Below are 10,114 nucleotides of genomic sequence, written 5' to 3' on the forward strand. Positions count from 1 at the left end.
ACCGGACATGGATGCCTTAAATCCTATCTCTTTATGTTTAGGAATGAGACGGATCCGTTTTGCACACACTGTGCGCGGACCATAGGGGGCGCAGAACACGTATTCTTTGTCTATCCCAGATTTTCTGTTGAACGGGAAGAGCTAAGCCAAAGTATTGTGAGAAATTTTACTGTCACTGACTTAATAGATATCCTACTTAGCTCTCAAAACAATTGGGCTGCAGTAACCCACATGGCTGCAGAAATTATCAAATCCTTGCGCCGCGCTAAAGAAGAAGAGGCTTTCATGCCATCTCCCCCTCGCGTGGTAATACCTAGCGGTCGTTGCACGAGATGGAAACGGAGAGTAGGCGGTGGGTTTAGTGGGTTAAAGGTCCACACTTTTCGGCTTTAAGTGCTATCCACCCTATTAAAAAAAAAAAAACGCACACACACAGTTGACGCGTGGCAAGCGGCCCAGAGAATACTACCACAGCTATTCATTCCCTGCCGTATGAGGCGACTGAATTAACACGGGGACATAATTGCCCGGAGAGGTCCCTCTAGTAGGCAAAAAGATTCTGACTGCCAATAAACTTGCAATGGACAGATCGATTCCGTTCCTGGGCAATTAAAGCAACTCGTGACCTCCGGCAGTGGCCAGGCATCCCCTGAATAAGCCGTTTACACCCGTGACGCGCCTAGCTAACACGAGAAGGCGGCTAAGACTGAGACCAGTAACGTCTTAGGCTGCCAATTCTGAACAAATCCATACGACTAGACGACCCCTGGGCTGACGGTTGACAGTATTCCAGCATCTCAGTAAGCGGAGTGAAACCTGGCCGAAATGAATGCTAGGTTAATGCTGTTACCGCCTCCGTCTCGTTAAGACATGGCAAATCTCCTAGCACGCTCCTCGAATCGTCCCCATTTAGTTGGCCGTATAGGTTCATATGTAATATTCCTGATGAACGCGGATCTGGCTCTAAGCACTCGATCGCGTGAAGGCGGATGTTGGTTTCACTGCTTACAAAGACAACCATGAGATCTAAACGCGACTGTTCAACGACCAAGGACAACAGCTTAGGAGTTGGGACGCGAAAAAAAAATATTAGTAGAACAAAAACCCCACAAGCAAAGGAGAGCTGTGATGCTTCTACATGCCTATCGCTGGAAGTGGTTGGGTGGCAAGTAAATGTGGAAAAGCGGCCATTTGGTCCCTCAAATCACAGTTGCTACGCAACCGCAAGACGGGAACTGAGGCGATTTCAGATTATGCTGAAGGAAATATCAGAAGACGCTCGCAACAGAGCTCCCGTTATCATAGCCGGCGACTTCAACGCCTGGGCCGTGGAATGGGGAAGCAAGGAAACCAAAGCGAAAGGGACCATCCTACTAAATGAGTTCACTTACTGCAAGGCCGATAGAGGTTCTATTATAGACCTCACCCAGCTCAGCAGCTCACTTTATAGTGTAACCACACGGAAAGTCAGCAATGAATTTACATTCAGCGACCCCCAAGCAGTTCATTTCGAGATCCACGGGAGAGGACGGAGAAAACAGCACCCCAAAACAAAGGGCCCCAAATGGGAGGACAACGGCCTACACGAGGAAACCTACACGGACGCCTTACGTCATGCTCAATGGACTTGGGTCACGGAGTTAGCAGAAAACACGGATGCGTGCTAGAAGGCACTCCCAACGTGCCCGAGGCCACCCGGACTTTTCATCTAAGCTGGAAGACCTGCGGCCAGCCAAGCGAGACCTCAAGAGAAGCATTAAACTAAGTAAATCCAGCTGCTTTCAGAAAATGTACGATCAGGCCGATGTGGCACGGCATAGAAGGTCGCCACGAATATGATCCGTAGCCAGGCAACAAACTATGTGACCTGCCTACTGCACTTGCCACTATAGTTGAGACACTGTTCCCCCAACACCTATGACTGGAAGTAGCCAACAGCTTACGCAGCACGGAGCTAGTGCAACAGGTGTCGGTAGACAAAGTGTTAGTGGCAAGCAAAAAACTAGGCGACCAAAAGGATCCAGATCATCAAGGTTATCAAGCAAAGCAAGCGACAATGCTGCATGCAACTCTGCGACGAAGCCGACACTCAGCCCTTCGGACAAGCCTACAAAACGGTAAACGGTACAAAACACAAGAGGACCCGCACCGACCTGAGCAGAGCATCTATAGCAGATAGTGGAGACATTGTTCCCGCACCAGATAGAGCCACGCCCCACCCCTCCAGCCGTAGGCACGTCGGTGGTGCCTCCCATCGACACAGAAAACGACTGATGAACGACACAAGTACACAGTGACTAGATGGATTTTAGAAAATGGCCTCAACTAAGCTGCGCAAAAACAGAGGCAGTTCTTATCAGCAGCCGGAAGCAAGTGGAAACCGCCAACATCACAGTGGACGGCACTGAAGTAGCTTCCAAGCTCTCTATAAAATATCTAGGCGTCTTGCTGGATCACAGGCTCAGCTTCAAGCACCATTAAGATGGTGCAGGTGAAAAGGCGAGTAGAGCTATAAATGCACTATCTGGCATAATGGCGAACACTGGAGGCCCTAGACAACGCAGCAGACGGGTGATCTGCAACGTGGTCCAGTCGATGCTCCTCTACGCGTCATCGATCTGGGGACCAGCAATGAGGATCCCGGACCGTAACACTCTGCCGGCAGACAACACTAGAAGAATGGCAAGCACTATGGGCGTCTTCCCCCAATGGCAGCTGGACTAATCGCATAGTCTCGGACCTACGGCCGTGGGTAAGCAGGAAGTACGGAAAAACCAACTTCTACTTGACCCAGCTACTGACCGGACATGGATGCCTTAAGTCCTATCTCTTTATGTTTAGGAATGAGACGGATCCGTTTTGCACACACTGTGCGCGGACCATAGGGGGCGCAGAACACGTATTTTTTGTCTATCCCAGATTTTCTGTTGAACAGGAAGAGCTAAGCCAAAGTATTGTGAGAAATTTTACTGTCACTGACTTAATAGATATCCTACTTAGCTCTCAAAACAATTGGGCTGCAGTAACCCACATGGCTGCAGAAATTATCAAATCCTTTCGCCGCGCTAAAAGACAGCGCAAGTTCTAACTCTAGATAAGATCCTAGAAGAGGCTTTCATGCCATCTCCCCCTCGCGAGGTAATACCTAGCGGTCGTTGCACGAGATGGAAACGGAGAGTAGGCGGTGGGTTTAGTGGGTTAAAGGTCCACACTTTTCGGCTTTAAATGCTATTAAAAAAAAAAAAAAATAACGCGCACACACACGTTGACGCGTGGCAAGCGGCCCAGAGAATACTACCACAGCTATTCATTCCCTGCCGTATGAGGTGACTGAATTAACACGGGGATATAATTGCCCGGAGAGGTCCCTCTAGTAGGCAAAAAGATTCTGACTGCCAATAAACTTGCAATGGACAGATCGATTCCGTTCCTGGGCAATTAAACCAACTCGTGACCTCCGGCAGTGGCCAGGCATCCCCTGAATAAGCCGTTTACACCCGTGACGCGCCTAGCTAACACGAGAAGGCAGCTAAGACTGAGACCAGTAACGTCTTAGGCTGCCAATTCTGAACAAATCCATACGACTAGACGACCCCTGGGCTGACGGTTGACAGATTCCAGCATCTCAGTAAGCGGAGTGAAACCTGGCCGAAATGAATGCTAGGTTAATGCTGTTACCGCCTCCGTCTCGTTAAGACATGGCAAATCTCCTAGCACGCTCCTCGAATCGTCCCCATTTAGTTGGCCGTATAGGTTCATATGTAATATTCCTGATGAACGCGGATCTGGCTCTAAGCACTCGATCCCGTGAAGGCGGGTGTTGGTTTCACTGCTTACAAAGACAACCATGAGATCTAAACGCGACTGTTCAACGACCAAGGACAACAGCTTAGGAGTTGGGACGCGAAAAAAAATATTAGTAGAACAAAAACCCCACAAGCAAAGGAGAGCTGTGATGCTTTTGCAAAGATCAGCAGAATGGCGAGATCACCACTAGGTGCAACAACAGCCGGCCCTGCAGAGACGAACTTTGAGCGTGACCAAACGACGGCAACTCAAAGCAGCTCAGCACTTCGAGAACTCGGGTTAGAGATCTCAAAGCTAGCAGACATGCTCGAAGTCGGTAAGCGGCGCTCCATCCACCTGCCGATGCGAGGCTGCATAACGAAGAAGCCAAGGAGATCATTAGGATGCACCAGTCGTCCCAAACCTCGCCTCTACTCAGGACGAAGATAGACGTCAAGAGGAAGCAGGCCACAGCACGGACGCCCCAAACAAAGTGAATCCAACGACCAGTGGGTAGCCAGGCTACCGTAACAACGATTCAGAAGACACCGAGCCCCAAAGCGGATGGTGACAAGTGGAAAATAGGAGGTCACCAGATATAGTAAGGAAAGCTTAAGCGGACGAGAAACTGGGCGAGCTAGGAAAAGCGGTTACAAGAATAAGGAGGAAACAAAAAGGAGATCTACTACTTTAGCTAAACAACCTGAGAGAGAATACCACAGCATTTGGAAGCCTGGTAGGCAAAACGCTAGGCGAAAATGCAGAGGTCCGGACGCTGTCCCACCGAGTGTCCGTTGAGTGCAAGGACCTGGATGAGATCACGATCAGGGGGATATCTGGAAAGCGCTGAGGCGCTGGACCTCAACCACTGCGAGGCTGCTCAGGCCCTGCTGACGCAATCAATAGAGGAGAGAAATATGGACGTCGCAATTATCTGCGAGCCATACATGCCTATCGCTGGAAGTGGTTGGGTGGCAAGTAAATGTGGAAAAGCGGCCATTTGGTCCCTCAAATCACAGTTGCTACGCAACCGCAAGACGGGAACTGAGGCGATTTCAGATTATGCTAAAGGAAATATCAGAAGACGCTCGTAACAGAGCTCCCGTTATCATAGCCGGAGACCTTAACGCCTGGGCCGTGGAATGGGGAAGCAAGGAAACCAACGCGACTAGATGAGTTCACTTACTGCAAGGCCGATAGAGGCTCTATTATAGACCTCACCCAGCTCAGCAGCTCACTTTATAGTGTAACCACACGGAAAGTCAGCAATGAATTTACATTCAGCGACCCCCAAGCAGTTCATTTCGAGATCCACGGGAGAGGACGGAGAAAACAGCACCCCAAAACAAAGGGCCCCAAATGGGAGGACAACGGACTAGACGAGGAAACCTACACGGACGCCTTACGTCATGCTCAATGGACTTGGGTCACGGAGTTAGCAGAAAACACGGATGCGTGCTAGAAGGCACTCCCAACGTGCCCGAGGCCACCCGGACTTTTCATCTAAGCTGGAAGACCTGCGGCCAGCCAAGCGAGACCTCAAGAGAAGCATTAAACTAAGTAAATCCAGCTGCTTTCAGAAAATGTACGATCAGGCCGATGTGGCACGGCATAGAAGGTCGCCACGAATATGATCCGTAGCCAGGCAACAAACTATGTGACCTGCCTACTGCACTTGCCACTATAGTTGAGACACTGTTCCCCCAACACCTATGACTGGAAGTAGCCAACAGCTTACGCAGCACGGAGCTAGTGCAACAGTGTTAGTGGCAAGCAAAAAACTAGGCGACCAAAAGGATCCAGATCATCAAGGTTATCAAGCAAAGCAAGCGACAATGCTGCATGCAACTCTGCGACGAAGCCGACACTCAGCCCTTCGGACAAGCCGGTACAAAACACAAGAGGACCCGCACCGACCTGAGCAGAGCATCTATAGCAGATAGTGGAGACATTGTTCCCGCACCAGATAGAGCCACGCCCCACCCCTCCAGCCGTAGGCACGTCGGTGGTGGCTCCCATCGACACAGAAAACGACTGATGAACGACACAAGTATACAGTGACTAAATGGATTTTAGAAAATGGCCTCAACTAAGCTGCGCAAAAAACAGAGGCAGTTCTTATCAGCAGCCGGAAGCAAGTGGAAACCGCCAACATCACAGTGGACGGCACTGAAGTAGCTTCCAAGCTCTCTATAAAATATCTAGGCGTCTTGCTGGATCACAGGCTCAGCTTCAAGCACCATTAAGATGGTGCAGGTGAAAAGGCGAGTAGAGCTATAAATGCACTATCTGGCATAATGGCGAACACTGGAGACCCTAGACAACGCAGCAGACGGGTGATCTGCAACGTGGTCCAGTCGATGCTCCTCTACGCGTCATCGATCTGGGGACCAGCAATGAGGATCCCGGACCGTAACACTCTGCCGGCAGACAACACTAGAAGAATGGCAAGCACTATGGGCGTCTCGGACCTACGGCCGTGGGTAAGCAGGAAGTACGGAAAAACCAACTTCTATTTGACCCAGCTACTGACCGGACATGGATGCCTTAAGTCCTATCTCTTTATGTTTAGGAATGAGACGGATCCGTTTTGCACACACTGTGCGCGGACCATAGGGGGCGCAGAACACGTATTTTTTGTCTATCCCAGATTTTCTGTTGAACGGGAAGAGCTAAGCCAAAGTATTGTGAGAAATTTTACTGTCACTGACTTAATAGATATCCTACTTAGCTCTCAAAACAATTGGGCTGCAGTAACCCACATGGCTGCAGAAATTATCAAATCCTTTCGCCGCGCTAAAAGACAGCGCAAGTTCTAACTCTAGATAAGATCCTAGAAGAGGCTTTCATGCCATCTCCCCCTCGCGAGGTAATACCTAGCGGTCGTTGCACGAGATGGAAACGGAGAGTAGGCGGTGGGTTTAGTGGGTTAAAGGTCCACACTTTTCGGCTTTAAATGCTATTAAAAAAAAAAAAAAATAACGCGCACACACACGTTGACGCGTGGCAAGCGGCCCAGAGAATACTACCACAGCTATTCATTCCCTGCCGTATGAGGTGACTGAATTAACACGGGGATATAATTGCCCGGAGAGGTCCCTCTAGTAGGCAAAAAGATTCTGACTGCCAATAAACTTGCAATGGACAGATCGATTCCGTTCCTGGGCAATTAAAGCAACTCGTGACCTCCGGCAGTGGCCAGGCATCCCCAGAATAAGCCGTTTACACCCGTGACGCGCCTAGCTAACACGAGAAGGCAGCTAAGACTGAGACCAGTAACGTCTTAGGCTGCCAATTCTGAACAAATCCATACGACTAGACGACCACTGGGCTGACGGTTGACAGATTCCAGCATCTCAGTAAGCGGAGTGAAACCTGGCCGAAATGAATGCTAGGTTAATGCTGTTACCGCCTCCGTCTCGTTAAGACATGGCAAATCTCCTAGCACGCTCCTCGAATCGTCCCCATTTAGTTGGCCGTATAGGTTCATATGTAATTTTCCTGATGAACGCGGATCTGGCTCTAAGCACTCGACCCCGTGAAGGCGGGTGTTGGTTTCACTGCTTGCAAAGACAACCATGAGATCTAAACGCGACTGTTCAACGACCAAGGACAACAGCTTAGGAGTTGGGACGCGAAAAAAAAATATTAGTAGAACAAAAACCCCACAAGCAAAGGAGAGCTGTGATGCTTTTGCAAAGATCAGCAGAATGGCGAGATCACCACTAGGTGCAACAACAGCCGGCCCTGCAGAGACGAACTTTGAGCGTGAGCGCTGAGGCGCTGGACCTCAACCACTGCGAGGCAATCAATACAGGAGAGAAATATGGACGTCGCAATTATCTGCGAGCCATACATGCCTATCGCTGGAAGTGGTTGGGTGGCAAGTAAATGTGGAAAAGCGGCCATTTGGTCCCTCAAATCACAGTTGCTACGCAACCGCAAGACGGGAACTGAGGCGATTTCAGATTATGCTAAAGGAAATATCAGAAGACGCTCGTAACAGAGCTCCCGTTATCATAGCCGGAGACCTTAACGCCTGGGCCGTGGAATGGGGAAGCAAGGAAACCAACGCGACTAGAGATAGAGGTTCTATTATAGACCTCACCCAGCTCAGCAGCTCACTTTATAGTCTAACCACACGGAAAGTCAGCAATGAATTTACATTCAGCGACCCCCAAGCAGTTAATTTCGAGATCCACGGGAGAGGACGGAGAAAACAGCACCCCAAAACAAAGGGCCCCAAATGGAAGGACAACGGCCTAGACGAGGAAACCTACACGGACGCCTAACGTCATGCTCAATGGACTTGGGTCACGGAGTTAGCAGAAGACATGGCGCGGCAGCTCTTGCAAAACATCTCGGATCCGTGCTAGAAGGCGCTCCCAACGTGCCCGAGGCCACCCAGACTTTTCATATAGGCTGGAAGACCTGCGGGCAGCCAAGCGAGACCTCAAGAGAAGCATCAAACAAAGCAAATCCACCTGCTTTCAGAAAATATGCGATCCGTAGCCAGGGAAATACCCATGTGACCTGCCTACCGCACTTGCCACTATAGTTGAGACACTGTTCCCCCAACACCCACGACTGGAAGTAGCCAACAGCTTACCAAGCACGGAGTGCAACAGGTGTCGGCAGACGAAGTGTTAGTGGCAAGCAAAAACTAGGCGACCGAAAGGATCCAGATCATCAAGGTTATCAAGCGAAGAAAGCGGCAATACTGGATGCATCTCTGCAACGAAGCCGACACTCAGCCCTTCGGACAAGCCTACAAAACGGTAAAAACAAACGGTAAACGGTACAAAACGCAAGAGGACCCGCACCGACCTGAGCAGAGCATCTAAAGCAGATGGTGGAGACATTGTTCCCGCACCAGATAGAGCCACGCCACAACCCACCAGCCGTAGGAACGTCGGGGGTGCCTCCCATCGACACAGAAGACATAAGTGCGCGCTAAAGCACATAAAATCAAATAAAGGGCCAGGACCCGACGGCACACACAGTCGTAAATGTGTTTAACCGATGCATTGTAGAGAGAACCATTCCACCGTGCTGGAAGTTGCAGAGACAGGTCCTTATCCCTAAAGCTGGAAAATACGCTCTGGACCCCTCTGCCTACAGGCCACTCTGCATGCTGGACCCCACGGGCAAGCTCTTCGAGCGCATCATCTGCGATCGACTGGAGAAGGAGATCGCTGATCGCTACGGACACTCAGACCAGCAGTTCGTCGTCCGTAAACAGAAAAGCACTGTCGACGCTATCAAGTTGGTAGCGGCACGGCACGGAAGGCCATAGAAGGCACGCGATGGCGCGGCGGATCCAAAAAGGATTGCCTTGTGACTACGCTAGACATAAACAAGGCTTTTAACTCGGCAAGCTGGCCAAATATATTTCTGGCACTCGCCAGGCTGTAAGTCTCCGTGTACCTCATCAGTCTTGTTACCGGATACTTCAAGGACCGGGAACTCATATACGACACGACTGATGGACGACGCAAGTACACCATTCCTCAAGGATCGGTGATTGGACCCTTGCTTTGGAACGTGATGTTTGACGGAGTGCTCCGACCTGCCCAACCACCTGGCTGCAGCATAGTAGGCTTCGCAGACGACATTGCAATCGTCACGGTAGGTGAAGAGAAAAACCAATGAAGAAGTCTACAAGGTGACTATGTGGATTGTAGAAATGGCCTCAACTTTGCTGCGTAAAAAACAGAGGCAGTTCTTATCAGCAGCCGGAAGCAAGTGGAAACCGCCAACATCACAGTGGACGGCACTGAAGTAGCTTCCAAGCTCTCTATAAAATATCTAGGCGTCTTGCTGGATCAATGGCTCAGCTTCAAACCCCTTCTTAAATACGCAGCTGCATAGGCGAGTTGAGCTATAAATGCACTATCTGGCATAATGGCGAACACTGGAGGCCCTAGACAGCGCAGCAGACGGCTGATCTGCTACGTGGTCCAGTCGATGCTCCTCTATGCGTCATCGATCTGGGGACCAGCAATGAGGATCCCGCACTGTAATACTCAGCCGGAAGACAACACTAGAAGAATGGCAAGCACGATAGCCTACATTTCAGGTAGAGAGCGTAAGTATCGATTCAAAGGCTTCAATTAGGTATCTGGGGGTCATGTTAGATAATAGGCTTAGCTTTCGACCGCACGTAGAGTACGTAACCCAGAAAGCAGCCAAAATGTAGGCGGCGCTTTCGAAGATGCTACCCAACATAGGGGGACCTAGAGCAGGTAACTCCCCTCGCGAGAATTGTAGCCTCCGCGCATCGGCGGTTGCTAGCCATAAAGGCCTCCGAAGGAAGATGTCAGTTCCC

This window comes from Drosophila virilis, chromosome 2, assembly GCF_030788295.1.
Source record: "Drosophila virilis strain 15010-1051.87 chromosome 2, Dvir_AGI_RSII-ME, whole genome shotgun sequence".
Classification (NCBI taxonomy): Eukaryota; Metazoa; Arthropoda; class Insecta; order Diptera; family Drosophilidae; genus Drosophila; species Drosophila virilis.